This window comes from Grammomys surdaster, unplaced genomic scaffold (genome assembly GCF_004785775.1).
Source record: "Grammomys surdaster isolate TR1022 unplaced genomic scaffold, NIH_TR_1.0 114610, whole genome shotgun sequence".
Taxonomy (NCBI): Eukaryota; Metazoa; Chordata; class Mammalia; order Rodentia; family Muridae; genus Grammomys; species Grammomys surdaster.
Window position 1 is genome coordinate 1 of NW_021612650.1, and position 14,762 is coordinate 14,762.

General features: G+C 43.5%; 1 pseudogene; it reads left to right on the forward strand.

The window, feature by feature from the left end:
* The first annotated feature begins 10,169 nt into the window (after nt 1-10,169).
* LOC114635635 lies at nt 10,170-14,533 on the forward strand (annotated as a pseudogene).
* The last annotated feature ends 229 nt before the right edge of the window (nt 14,534-14,762 follow it).

The following is a 14,762-nucleotide window of genomic DNA, read 5'->3' on the forward strand; positions in this document are numbered from 1 at the left end:
GGCAGGTGCTGACAAAGTCCGCCATCGCTAGGTGGCGCTGTCAGCCATAATTCTTCCTAGTAAACAAGTAAATTGCGCATGTGCCATGGTAAAAGCCCGCCAAAGTTAAAGCCCATCCCACGGAGTTTGGCGCGCAACGAGTAAGCAGCCAATCAGAGGTGAATACACCACTCTAGGGTTTATAAGCAGTGCCTTCCCAGGTCTCCTTCGTCTTCTACCACCATTTTGGTTTAAGGGAATAAATGTGTTTCTACGGAAGGATTCTGGTGTGTGTGTGTGTGTGTGTGTGTATGTTTTTGCCGGCGAGACGACTACACGCGCGCCCCTCACATTTGGTGCCGAAAAACCCTGGAGAATTTACCATCGCCGGCACGTTTTCAGAAGACCCTCCGCTTGCCATCCACGCATGGAGTGAATCCAGAACCGTAGAATGAGAGGATGTTCTGTGAGAGACAGGTTTTGATTTGATTTAATTCACTTCCCTCCCCAGTTGGCAGGAACCTTAGAGGCTCTCGCTATGGTGTTAACAACATTAGTTTTCTTCCTTTTGGTTCTCGTGGCCGCTCGGGGAGTGGTAAATGTATTACAGGCCCACATGTCAGAAACAGAGAAAGAATGGAAGCGCTGGGAAATTCAGAAAGGAAAAGAGAAAAGAAACATATTTAAGAAATCAGGCCTCCCCGAGAACCAATTCACGGGGATGAGAGATGAGAGAAAAAACGCTCTTGGGAGAGACGGGAGAACAGGAAGCCTCAGAAAGAAACCTCTGTATCTGGTAAAGGAGCCGGGGTTTTTACGGCGTGATAGCTCTGAGTCGGAGGGGCTAACTTCCTCCGACTCAGAGGACTCAGATGAAGAGATGGATGGGGAGGATAGATGCCAGCCGGCCGCCGCCGCGAGATCGAGTGCTGGAGCTAGTGAGGGTCAATTGGAGGCTGTGTTTGCAAGAAGAGTGGTTTGGGGGAGACAGTCTAGGTGAATGAGGAATTGGCCCAGTGCCGATTTTGCCTAAGAGGTGACAGCAAAAACATAGGTCAAAAGAATTCTAAACAAACATTGCCTGCAGCCTAAAAGCCGCTTCAGGCGGGAAGAGCAGGGTTAAAAAGAATTAGAAAGCAGGGTATTGAAGTGTTAAATTAGCTGCCCGCTACATCTCCAATGAATGAGATGAAAAGTTACATTTTAAATATGAGAGAGAGAGAAAGAGTTTTAAAAAATACAGGTGCCCTCTCTCTGAGCTGTGTCAGCAAAAAGAATGAAAAGGCTATTTCAGAGTTCATCTAGAAGCAGAGAATTCAGGAGACGTCCTGAAATTCTCTGTAGCTCTTAGAGTCCTTCTTTGTTGTCTGTCCTTGGCGCGCCAATGTCCACGTGTTTGTGTTTGCCTTTTGTTTCGTTGTCTAAATGTTCTGTGTTTGTTAAGTATTCAAAAAGAAAGATCGTTAAAACTGCTTGATCCAACCTTTGGGAGCTAAAGTCTTTTCAGGAATTGAGGTTGACATAAGCTGCTTTTAAAAGAGACCAGCAGCATTTTGGGTTTTATAAGGAAGCTAAGAGTCGTTTTGTCCTAGAAAAACCTCTGTGACAAGGTGCTTTTCTCTTGAAATTACAGCTAGAAAGACAAGAAATTTTGTTTGATCTAAAAATAAGATATGTAGCCATTTCATTGTTGTTTCGGATTGGTTTTAAAAGTATAAAAATGTTCTACATGTCTTGGTTATAGACTATTGGCTTAAATTATTGGGTGTGATTAGAAATTTACAACTTTGGTAACGAAAGGTGGCGTGAAACTAGCTCAGTGTTAGAGTCGTTCAGAAACCAGGTATATAGAAAGTAAGATTTTAGACCAATGTCTCTTCAATGAGATTAAAAGCTGCTTCATGCATTCATGTGTAGAGAATTGGTGGCAAAACTTTGTAGCATAGGGGTGGTCTACTTGGTGTTGATTTTAAAAAACGGTAGATTGTTTAAATTGGTTTTGCTTTTGCTTCTCAAAATTAATGGTTACATTTTAATGTTACAAAAGATATTTAAAAATTTAGTTAAACTGCCAGTATTCCATTGGCTACAGTTGGCAGTTGTAATCTTGAGTTTAAAAATTTTTTTGATTCGCCCATGTGATAGTAAAGGGGGGGGACAACAGATAGAGTTAAATAAAAATATTTAAAGCAAGTTGTGATACAGTGCTGGCCTGCTAGAGATTAAGAACGTTTACATTTAAATTAAGACACGCAGACTGAGATCTTAACGTGCTTGTAAGACAAGGTCAGTGTGATATTAATCAGGTTGAACTGCCCACACAGCCCTCAGAACATACAAGCAAAGACAGACTTAGATACTTGTCTTTGCAATAAAATTACACCCTCATACAATCAGGGTCTGCCCATAGCTGCACAGAGCCATAGAGATGGGGAGTGTTTTAAATGTAGAAATTTAGATAGTTTTTAAAGTGACTGTCCCAGAAACAGAGGCTTAAACAACAGCCAGGTGACCAAGGTTACCCGACACACCTGTCCTTGGTGCAGAAAAGATAATCCTTGGGCCAGGCCTCAGGATATAGGCCAAGATTAAAAACATAACAAGAGACCTAATCTTAAATTAATAATTAAAAGAAAAAGGGTTTTAAAAGATTGATAGATACTGGGGCTAATTAACAATTATTAGAGGACAAGATTGCCTTCAGCTTAGCTTTATTTGATACTTCACTCAGCTAAAAAGAGTTGGTTATTCAATTAATCAAAAAACACTAGAGCCTGACAGTGGTGGCACACGCCTTTAATCCCAACACTTGGGAGACAAAGACAGACAGATTTCTGAGTTCAAGGCCAGCCTGGTCTACAGAGTGAGTTCCAAGACAGCCAGGGCTACACAGAGAAAGTTCAAATTTAAGATTTATAAAACTAATGGGACACTACAGCCTGACTTGCCTACTCCAGCTGCCATTCAAGTAAATGCATATAAAATTATTATAGATTTAAAAGATTGTTCTATACAGTTCCTTTACCTCCTGGTAAAGATGAGAGGCTTGCATTAAGTGAAATTACTTGTGATTTTTGAGAGCCCATGAAGCCATTCATTAAAAAAGCTTGCCTCAAAGAATAATTAATGGCCTTAAAAAATTTGTTGTTGCTTTAATACAAAAGGTTAAAGCGTTTAAATTTCTCAATATATATTATTCGTTATATATTTTATTGGCTGATCGCTCTAAAGGAGTTTTTCTACAAGCCCTTGCTCCAGTACAATGAGCTTTAAGATTTTAGAGTACTTGTTGCTCCAGAAAAGTGATTTTCAAAAGTTGTTAACAGATATTAATTGGCTAAAACCTCATCTTCAGCTTACCAAAAAAGAACATAAACCTATGTTAGATATACTCAAGGGAAATACAAGTCCTAATTCCCCTTGACTATTAACTGATGAGGAGTAGATAAACATTTTTACCCTCAATATTTTAAACCTGGACAGTCAGGGCCACTCCGCTGCTGACCGTCACTGTTTAGAGCCTGAGAGGCCGAAAGAGATGGTGAAATGGAAGGATATTTTGACCGGACAATGGAAGGGCCCAGATATTGTTTTATTAAGAGCCAGGGGAGCGGTCTGTGTGTTTCCACAGGAAGAAGACAATCCATTTTGACTACCAGAACGGCTGACGGGGTGACTCGCGATACTGGAAGGTGACATCCAGGCAGACCCTCCAGGCTCTGATGACAGCCCTTGTACTGATCCAAGGGATACAGGTTCCTAGTATTTTTGTTTATTTTATCAAATTCCACCTTTAAAAATTGTACCAATGAAACCTGCTAGATGTCCCAGTGTTGGAATTCAAAAGATTCACTCACGCTATGGTTGCCAGAGTCACGCGATGGGTTCCCATCCCCGTGGAGACTCTTTCCACTTTGTCATTATTTAGACAAAAAAGAGATTTGGTATAACTGCAGCCATAGTGACGACGATATCAATTAGTGCCATTACCACCACTGCCACTGAGATTGCTATGTCAACTTCTGTTCAGGTGGGCACTACCCCCAATTGTCAGCCACGGTGGCAGAGGCTGTTAACCTTCAAAACCTCCGCCAGTACCCAACTAAAAGGCGGGCTAATGATCCTTAATCAACGCCTTGATTTAGTGAGAGAGAGATTGGATATCCTCTTTCAACTAGCCCAATTGAGATGTGAGAAAAAAAACTGGGTACACTTTACATCACCAGTGTACAGTATAAAAACTTTACTCGTGTAACTAATCTGTCCAGAAAATTGTTTCAGTATCTTACAGGAAATTGGTCAAAAAACTTCAGTGAGACACTCAGAAAATTGAGAGCAGCTGTGGTGAACATCAACTCGACGCGCGTGGATCTGTCCCTGACTGAGGGACTGTCCTCCTGGAATTCTTCAGCTTTCTTTTTCTTTTCTTCTTCTTTCCTTTCTTTTTAAGTGGGTGGGAGTAGGCCTGTTTGGTATGCCCTAAGTTGTGGATTAGTATTCATCTTTGGTTGGTTTGCAAACTCAGAGCTCAACAAAATCTTGACAAGGCTATTATTGGCCAGGCACTTGTGACAAAAAAAAACTAGGGGCTTCCCCGGCAGTGTGGTTATCACTGCCTCAATCATAAGCAGTCTCCCCCTCACGAGTGGTGGTGCTAAATGTTAGGCCACCAGCGTTACACCCCAGAGGATTTGCCCATTACACTGGGTCAGCGAGGAGTCTTGGCCTGGCTGATCCTTGTCTGTGTAGCTGTGGTACCTGAATTTTGAGACAAACAGCCCTTGCACCCCTAGGAGATGACTCCATTGCACAGGGATGGGTGTTTGCATCTCTTTCTGTTCCCCTTAGCCCTTACACCCAGAAGACTTGTTTCCATTACACCTGGTAGGGTAAGGGAGACTGTCTTAAACTATTGGTTCTTGAACGCTTATTCCCCCAAGATGGAATTTGCTTGATCGGCCTTGAGTTTGAGTCATAACTGGTACCACGCCAGACAGGCCAAGAACAGCCAGATAGACAGCTCCATCTTTTTGCCTCTAGGACAGCTGCCATTGGTCCCAATGATGAGAATTAGGCTGACGCCACATGCCAGATTTACACCGTGAAGACAACTGAGGAATTGATGACAAGCCAACCCCATGACGGGATTAGCGAGTGACAATGACCCGGGCGCGGGTATATCCCTCGTAGCCTAAGACAGGGTGGCTTGCTTTTCCTTGGTGTTAGCCCTATTGGTGCTGGGCGTAGAGAAACGTCAGCTAGCCTGGGGACATTGACGGGACATTGACCAGTGCCTGTTTAACAAATCAAAAAAGAAATAGCCAGTAGACAGATTCCTCAGCCGCTGCACCCAAGGGCTTCTGGTAAGACACCCTGTAAAGCCTCAAACATTTGAACACCACCCTCTAAAGAGATTCGACCCGCCGTGAGACCCCCAAATATGGGAGTTACGTAACCTTCCCAGGGACCTCTACCACCCTCTGTTTTAAAACAAAAAAGGGGCAGATGTTGGGAGCCGAGGCAGGTGCTGACAAAGTCCGCCATCGCTAGGTGGCGCTGTCAGCCATAATTCTTCCTAGTAAACAAGTAAATTGCGCATGTGCCATGGTAAAAGCCCGCCAAAGTTAAAGCCCATCCCACGGCGTTTGGCGCGCAACGAGTAAGCAGCCAATCAGAGGTGAATACACCGCTCTAGGGTTTATAAGCAGTGCCTTCCCAGGTCTCCTTCGTCTTCTACCACCATTTTGGTTTAAGGGAATAAACGTGTTTCTACGGAAGGATTCTGGTGTGTGTGTGTGTGTGTGTGTGTGTATGTTTTTGCCGGCGAGACGACTACACGCGCGCGCCTCACAGATCTAATAGGCTCCAGTCATTTCACTCCTGGCACATACCCAGAAGACTTCATGCTCTACCAGAAGACACATACACCCCAATGTCTATTACTGCTTTAGTCACTATAGCAACGAAATACAACCAAATTAATCAATGTTTTAAATTTAGTTTTAGAAACCTGTGATGATTGTTTATCTATACCATACACTATTATGATCTGTTTTTAGGTAAATTTAAAACTTGAGAGCACTGACCCACACTAGGTTGGGGATTAGACCTGGTCTCCCAGGAGGCTTAGCATGGAACCAGGAAGTCATCACACACATGCTGTTATTCTCTAGACTTGTCTAGGAAATCCCACCTTGTTTCTACTATTTGACACTACTTGAGAAGGATTAGATTAGGGGGTGTGGCTTCTTGGAGGAAGTGTGTCACTCGGGGTGGGTCTTGAGGTTTCAAAAGCTCATGCCAGGCCCAGTCCCTCTGCCCCCTGCCTGAAGATCAGTATGTAGTTCTTGACTACTCTCCAGCACCATGTGTGTCACCATGCTGCCCATCAGGATGAAAACAGACTAAACCCCTGAAATTATATACAAGCCCCCAATTAAATGCTTTCTCTCATAAGAGTTACTTGGTGGTGGTGTCTCTTTGCAGCAGTAGCATAGTGACTAAGAACAGGAAATAGTAACTAGCACCAATGCTTCTCAACAGAATGTATTACAGAGTCTAGTTATGCCTCAGCAGTGCTTGAGATCGTTTGCTGGTCTTTCTTGCAGAGGACATGACTTTGTTTCCCAGCATCCATATGGAAATGTTCACAACTGTCTGTAATTAATGCTTTAGGAATCTGGTGCTCTCTTATGGTCTCAGTGGACACCTGCACTCATGGTGACACACAAACACACACACACACACACACACACATTTCAAGTGGTTATCAGTTGTTGAGTGCTTCTGAGTTAGGAATGGGAACATGTGCCCACTTTTTTCAGCTGCAGGAGCCTGTGTGATTAGACATGTGCAGGCCCTGTACGTGATCCTGTTGATTTAGAGGGCCTTGTTTCTTTGATGGCCTCCATCCACTCTGGGTTTTATACTCTTTCTACCTCCTCTTCAGCAGGGTTGCCTGAGTCCTAAGAGGAAGGATTTTTGCCTGTTTCTTAATATTGCGTTTTAGCTTATACTTTGCGTTGTTTAAAAATTACTATATAGTCAGTATGGAAGCGAGGGGATGGATGTGTGGCCAGAAGTCAGCCTTGGGCATTGTTCCTCAGAAGCATGTACCTGGTTTGTTTTGTTTTGTTTTGGGTTTTTGTTGTTGTTATTGTTTAGTTAGTTGGTTTTGGTTTTGTTGTATTTGACAGGATTCTTGACCAAGACTAGGAACTTACCATTTAGGTTAGGATGGACATCAAGATAGCCTCCAGGGATCTGCCTGTCTTCATCTCCCTCCCCTCCACACACACCCCAGTGCTGGGATATTATGAGCACATGCTGTTATTCTTCTCTTTTTATGTGGCTTCTAGGGCTCAAACTCAAGGCCTCATGCTGGGCAGCAAACACTATTAAATGAGCTGTCTCCCCAGCCTTGATTTATTTCTTAATATTCTCTTTATAACTATAAATTATTTGTAGCCATAAATTCACATAATACTTTCTCTGAGAATGAAGCCATAATTTCTTCACAAATTGGTATAATAGCCTATTTCACTGGCTTGTGAGAATTTGTTAAAATAATCTATATTAATCACTTATTGACCTGCTTAGAATGTGGTGAGCTTGTTTAAATGTTGGCTTTTAAACAAAAAAAAATGTTGAAAAGAAAACTGGGAACATAAAACTCTCATCTCCTAGGTCTGGTGTGTTCTCTATGGGAGCCCCTCACAACCATACTCAGTGCCTATATCCAATAGTCCTTTTTTTTCTTTTTCCATTAAATTATTTATTTGTTCACTTTACATCCTTATCACTGCCACCCTCCTCCCACTCCTCCTCTTACATAGTACCTCCCCCATCTCCCTTGCTCTTCACTGAGAGAGTGGTGGCTCCTCCTGGGAAATCTACATGAAGACCAAGCTGCACATCTATTACATATATTCAGGGGCCCTAGGTCCAACCAGTATATGATCTTTGGTTGGTTCTTCATTCTATGAGAGCCCCCAATGATCCAGGTTAGTTGAATTTGTTGGCCTTCCTGTGGGGTTCTTATCCCTTCTTGAGCTCTCAATCCTTCCCCCAACCCTTCCATAAGATTCCCTGAGTTCTGTGCAATGTTTGGCTTGGGGTGTCTCTTCAACTGTTTCAGTCAGATGCTGGGTGGAGCCTTTCAGAGAACAGTTATGCTAGACTCCTATCTGCAAGCAAAACAGAGTATCATTAACAATGTCTGGGATTGGTGCTTGTCCTAGGGATGTGTCTGAAGTTGGATCAGTTATTGGTTGGCTGTTCCCTCATTCTGCTCCATCTTTGTTCCTGCATTTCTTGTAGATAGGACAAATTTTTGTTCAAAATTTTGTGGATGGGTTGCTGTCTTATCCCTCCACTGGTGGAGAGGGGTGTCCTACCTGGCTACAGGAGGTGGCCAATTCAGGTTCTAAATACCAGCTGTTAGAAGTCTCATCAAAATTCACCCCCATAGACTTCTGGGATCCTCTTCCATCACAGATTTCTGGCATGCCCCTCCCTCTTCTGGCTTAGAACAGAAAGATCATTTCTACATCTAATCTGTCTTCTTAGAATGAAAGACTGGCAGGGAGAGAATGGTAAGATTTTTATAATAGACAAGGGTTGGTAGGTGTGGCTTTGGAAATTTCAGTGGTTTTTTTGTTTTGTTTTGTTTTATTTTGTTTTGTTTTCTTGTCTTCTGAAACAGGGTCTCAGGTATACCATGTTGTCTTCTAACTGGCTTGCCAGGTTATCCTTGAGCTCAGAGAATCCTGCTTCCACTTTCCAAAAGCTAGGCTTACAATTGGTGCTTGCAAGGACTGTGGGGACAAGTCCAGTCACTGACAAAGATGGCTTTTCTTAAGTTGAGGTGAGTATATCCCCCAGTATAGCTGTAACCATTTTCTTCCATCTCTGCCACCTATTTCAAATTGTTGTTGTAATATGCCTGCTAATCACTGACACAAAAAATAACTTGAGTAGAGCAAGGTAGGGCAAAGTGATTACATCCTGTTATATTCTGTATGACATCTGTTATTCTTACAACTTTCCAAAAAGACTTACATATGACCCATCAAATTAAGGGTCAATATGCATTTTTCTATCTAAAATCACCTGATCAGAACTGACCACTGGACTGTACTTCCTGCAGATTTATATGAGATACTTGTGGGTTTTTTGTTTTGTTTTGTTTTTGCTTTATAAGTTGACAAAGATGTTTGTGGCAATGGCTCAGTCCCCAATGTCTGAGCTATGGTTCTGAACAATAGTGTGTGCACTCAATCAACCATAAGGGTTTGACATAAATAGGATTTTGTGTGGTTTGTGGGTTGAATTAGGTATCAGAATACAAGATGCTAGGCACTTGTTCTGTCAACCAAGCAATGTCGATAGTATTGTCCTACACACTGTGCATGTCCCTCACCACTGCTGACTATTTTATTGTTAGAAAGGATCCCATGGTATAGCTCAGAGGGGCCTGTGAGGAAACCTGCATTGGTGACTTTGGCACTGAGAGGAGAGCCCCTCACCCGGCCTAAGGGCTTTTTCATTGGTGGCTACAATATTGATCTTCCTCTGTGAACAGATCTCCAGACTGTTGTGAGCACCTGATAACTGCACCTTTCCCTCCTAAGGCCCCTTGGGGTACCATTCAAATGCTAAGCACACAGCTTCATGAGTGCACCCCCTAATGCACACTAATTTTGCCACCTGCCCTTCAGGCTCTTCCAGGATGTGATTTCAAGCATCTCTACATGATGAGACAGGAGATCTTTCCTCCTCTACATTCTTCCTGATGTGATTTTCAGCAGTTTTTGATGGCTAATATTGGTGAATAATGAAAGCTTGAGGTAGGATTAGACATTCCTGGGCAAGGTCTTAAGGGAAACAGTCAGTTAATTTTAGAAAAAAAAATGACTTATGTGTTTCTGATCAAGTCTAGAACAAACTCTGGCTTTGGAAAGTGGAGGTGCCCGATGTCTGTGACCCAGGAAACACCCTTATAAGGATGCCTCAGCTTCCTAAATGTACAGGGAGAAAATTAGCAGGGAGGCAAAGGGTGTTCCCCATGACATCTGCAGCCCCTTCTTTGGACATCGCATTGTATCCTGGAGAGTTCTTGGCATCCCTTGTGATGTCACCAGTGTTGTAGTGACAACAAGTGCACTGAGCTCTCTCAGTGTCTACAGCCTATGTTCCTAGACATGATTTCCCGACTGAGGAGACATTTTGGAAGACCAGATATGGAGGTGACAGAAACTAGATAGAGGCAGAAAGTAGCTGGATGTTCATCTGAGAGTAATGAAGGATGAAGAAGGTGGTCTTGGGGAATGTGGAGTAAGTCCTGGGAAGGGGTTGTTGAGCTTCCTGTCTGGGGTGGCCTGAGCTGTCCTTCCTAGCAATTTGGGCACAGAAACTGACTTCACTGGGAAGCAAAAGAATTTCCATGATAATCACAATACTTAAACATCAAGGATTTCAGAACAAGACTTTCTTCATCCCTTAAGGCAGGTGATGGCACTGACAAAGCAGGTATTTTCAAATACCAAGTCTTTACTTTGATTGGGTTTTGTGGTTGTTACATGGGGACAAAATGAGACCATCAAGAGTCACAGAGGGTCTAAACTATGCCAGTATATTTAAGGGAATCCCTGCACTTCACTTCCATGGCTTTGTTTTTAAGCTTCTGTGGGTATCTGACAGTAGTACCAGGGAAAGAATTGTGCTCCTGGTCATGGTCTTATGTTCTCAGAACTCCTCTGACCTCCTTTCCATGACAGTACCCACCTTAGATTTCTTTTTCACCAATAGTGGGTGGCTGGTATGTCTGTCCTTTAATCAAATATCTTTCAATATTGATACACTAAGACAATGAACCCTTTTGCCATCTCTGGGGTGTTTGGTGTTTCAGTAAGGGGAATTGCCACTGTGTTGACCATTGTCTCATTCTGCATGCATTTTAGTCCAAACTACTGTGCCTTGACTAACAACGTGGGACATCTGATCTTCTCCTATCACACAAGTTCTTTGGGTTACTTAATATTCTATCTGACTTGTGAAACCACAAGACTGAGGGATCTAAAGCCAAGTTGCACCTTGTAAAACTGACAATAATGGTGGAGAAGCTACCTCTGTGGTCATCAGGAGAATGTGTAGTGAGATAGAGGAAACACCTGGCTGCTTTCATCTCCTGGTCTCTATAGAGTGATGGGAGAGCTGAGATTCACTTAGGAGGCATCTAATGCCTGGACCAGACTGTTTGCGGTGTCCCTGGTTTCCAGGCATGCTCTCCTTCTCTTAGAGCTCAGGGTGTTCTCCCAGGACTCTCTGCATTCTCTTGGGGCAGTTTACTTATGTTCTTCTGCCTACAATGGCTGGCAGACAGTCATCATCCCCTGCAACTGTCCTAAGCAAGAAAGAGGCCAAAAGGAGGAAAAGAGTCTGACCAAAGTGCTGAAGCTCAGTACCCAGGAGAGAAACGAGCTGAGAGACCGCTTGATCTATGTCACAGAGGGATCCATGAACAACAGGTACTCATTACTCCAAACACTTTGGTGTCAGTCTGACATCTGCAATATTACCCTCATCTTATCCTTTAAGGTTGTGAGTTCTGGGAAGCAGTACCTCCACAGAGTTCCTGTGCTCAACTTTATGTCCCTAAGTGCTTCTTAGAGGAGAGGCTGAACCTGAAGCTAGGTTAGGAGCAAGAAGGGAAACGGATTCTTTTGCTTCCTCCAATTGAAATGTTGAACTTGTGGTCTGATTAAAGAATTCTGGATGGAGGCAGTGGCTAGTGAATGCGCAGCATGCATTTGGAAAGTCCTCGACAGATGCAGTGAGTTTGTGGTGACGCTTTGTACTTACCTCTCTATTAATTGAGGACTGGAATGTCTTAGCAGCAGCTGTTCCCACACTGTTCATCTCAATGCATAACTAGAAAGCCTGAAGCTTATGCCTGTTCCTCTTTGTCTGTGTGCCTGATACTCTGAGTCAGTAACACTGAATGAATTTCTTCTTATTCTGATTGTTCTCTCTCCAATGCTGTATCTCTTTCTTTCTCATTCTCTGATTCTGTTTCCTTTTCCTTTTCCTTGTCTGTGTGCTTGTGTGTGTACACATGCATATGGATGTGCAGACACAGGGTAGGTATATATTTCCCTCCACTCTTTGGGAACTAGGGTTCTGTGTTTTGTCCTGTGGATTTACCTGTATAACAGTTTAAAGGTGATATGAGTCCTGAGGCCTGGGAGCCCCTACTGTAAACAGCACTGTTCATTGCCTGTGTGGTGCCATTTGTCTGTACATTTGTATCTCTTTGGCAGACTAGAAAACTGTGTTGATGTCTGGTCTCATCTCCAGAATTATATGTAATGATAATCTCTACACTATTAGTTATCCAGGATTTAGAGTCCCTGTTTTGAAAGTAGGAAATATATAATCACAGATTTCTGGTGGTCAAGGACATGTGGCCTAGTCTCTTTAGAGCATAAGCTGCTAGACCTGTAGTTTAGGCCAGTTGAGTGAACACAGGGAGCCAGAGTACCCTCCATCTGGATGCCAAACTTCTGCTGTCCAGGATAACAAGTTTCCAAAGGTGGAGAAGATGCGAGTATGTAGAAGGAAGAAATTGGCCTTCCAGGATTGGGGTAGGACAGGACCCAGCCTGAGTTGATGTGTTACTCAAAGCCATGTTCATGGAGTTCTGTCTTCCTGGGGCCAGACCCTATTACAGGAAAAAACCACTGTATGAAAAATTTAAGTTAAAGAGAAGATGATAGTGTCTTTTCTGAACAAATTAGAGATGGAGAACATTGACTCCTGTGAGAACTTCCAGGAGCACAAGAAGGAGATTAACTTCTATAGGTAAGTACAGGTCATGGAGCCTACCACTTGTGCAATGGCTATTTTTGCATTCCTTTGATTCTGTAATGTAGGGTCTGCAGGTCTGGTCTCTCCCTTCAGCTTCTTAACCATCAGTGTACCTTGGGCCTTTTGGACTCATGTTTCATCAATCTGTAAGAGAAAGTTAGCCTTGCCAGGGTTATCCATGCATCCCGAGGAGCCTCTAAGATAATTAAATGAGAGGGTTCCTTTGCAGTCCTGGACTTCTGGGTTTCAGGCAGGGTTTTACAGATGTGAGTGTGATGGAACACATGCATAGAATGCCCTCCCCTTAGTTCTCCTGACCTCCAGTGAGGGTATTTGCACCCTACTAATTGAAGTTGCTGCAATACAATGGGCTGTCATGGAGATACCTCTTTCTTTGGGAGAGTCATATAGATGGAGATATCTCTTTCTTTTGGAGAGACATGGAGCCTTATTGGAGTTTGGGCTGCAGACATGATTAGTTCTTATCTGCATTGGCTGTTTGCTGTTTGTGCAGCTGTCATGGATATACTGAAATGTATTGCTCTAGGTCTTCATGGGAACCTGGATCCTGGTGGGGTAATGGCACGTATAAGTAGGAATGGGAGGAGGTGGCTGCAGGATCTTGATATGCAGAGTGTGTTTCCAGAAACCTGCACAGTCGACTCCTGTTGCAGTCATCTGTTGTAAAGAAGTCATTAGTCCAAGTGAAGCAGAATTACAAGGAAGTGCAGGCTGATTGGTACCTCCTCCAACAGTACTTGACTGAGATGAACCTGACTGCTGAAGATGAACAGGAGAAGACCAGCAACCTCCAGAAACAGCAACATCAGGTAGGGACAAGCAGCTTATTCAGACTGACACTGTCTGTTATCATTTGCCTATTGGATCCATCTTTGCATTCATCCACCATCTTTTAAATCCACACTCCCAATCAGCCACCCACTTCATGGAATGCAGATGTTCATTACTTTGTCTATACACAAGTATTCTGGGAACTTCAACTCTTGGGAGACACTGAATTATTGGCAAGTGTACCTTGCGACTCTGCTTGAAGCTGCAGTCTAGTAAGGGTAACAGATGAATGACAGGTCACACTCTTGCATGTCCTCATGGTAGGAGGATTTCTAAGCAGAGCTTTGAGAAAGTTCTATATCTTGTGACAGGAGTTGTGCAGGGGTCATGTGACTTCCAAGGTAGGCATCACCTTGCAGGGAGTAAAGCCAAATGCAAATATCAAATGAGTGCTTCTCACTGTCAGTGGTCTGGGTGGCATGTGGCCTTCTCCTTTCTCCTGCAGCCCAATGAGGCCTCTTCCCATTGGCCAGGTCTTGGTTTGCACTGATAGAAGTCTGAGTAGCAGCTTGCCAGCCCATGTGTTTGTGAGCTTTGCTTGATATTTTGCCCTGCTAGCAGATTTAGCAGCAAGGGTTTCAGTTAGAAGATCAAAGTTGAAGTCTAGTTGAGGTGGTGGGAGACAGCAACTGACATCTGACATGCATGTCCCCACCAAGCCTGTGTCTTAATAACTACCTTCTTCTACCAGGTCTCAGAAGCTGCAAGAGAGCTGGAATTGGCCACATCCCAGCAGGAGAGCCTCCTGCAGAATGAGTTGCAACCTCAGGAGCCCCCTGCCGAGCTCCCTCCTCAACAGCCACAGACTTCTTTGGATGAATCTCCTTCCTCATAGATCATTTCCACAGTGAGAATGGGCCCAAACTATGTAGCCAGTGAGACATCCAGGCTGATTCAGGGTCTTTTTCTCATTCCTCTGTGACCCCTTGAGAGAGAACTGAGGTGACTGCAGGACCAGCAAGTACTTAAGAGGAGAAACTGTCTGTAGTCTCTGCTGCTAAATGTGCAGTGAGGGAATGTCACCTCACAATTTTTTCTGTTAGAGTGTTTGTTGAAATTTTCTT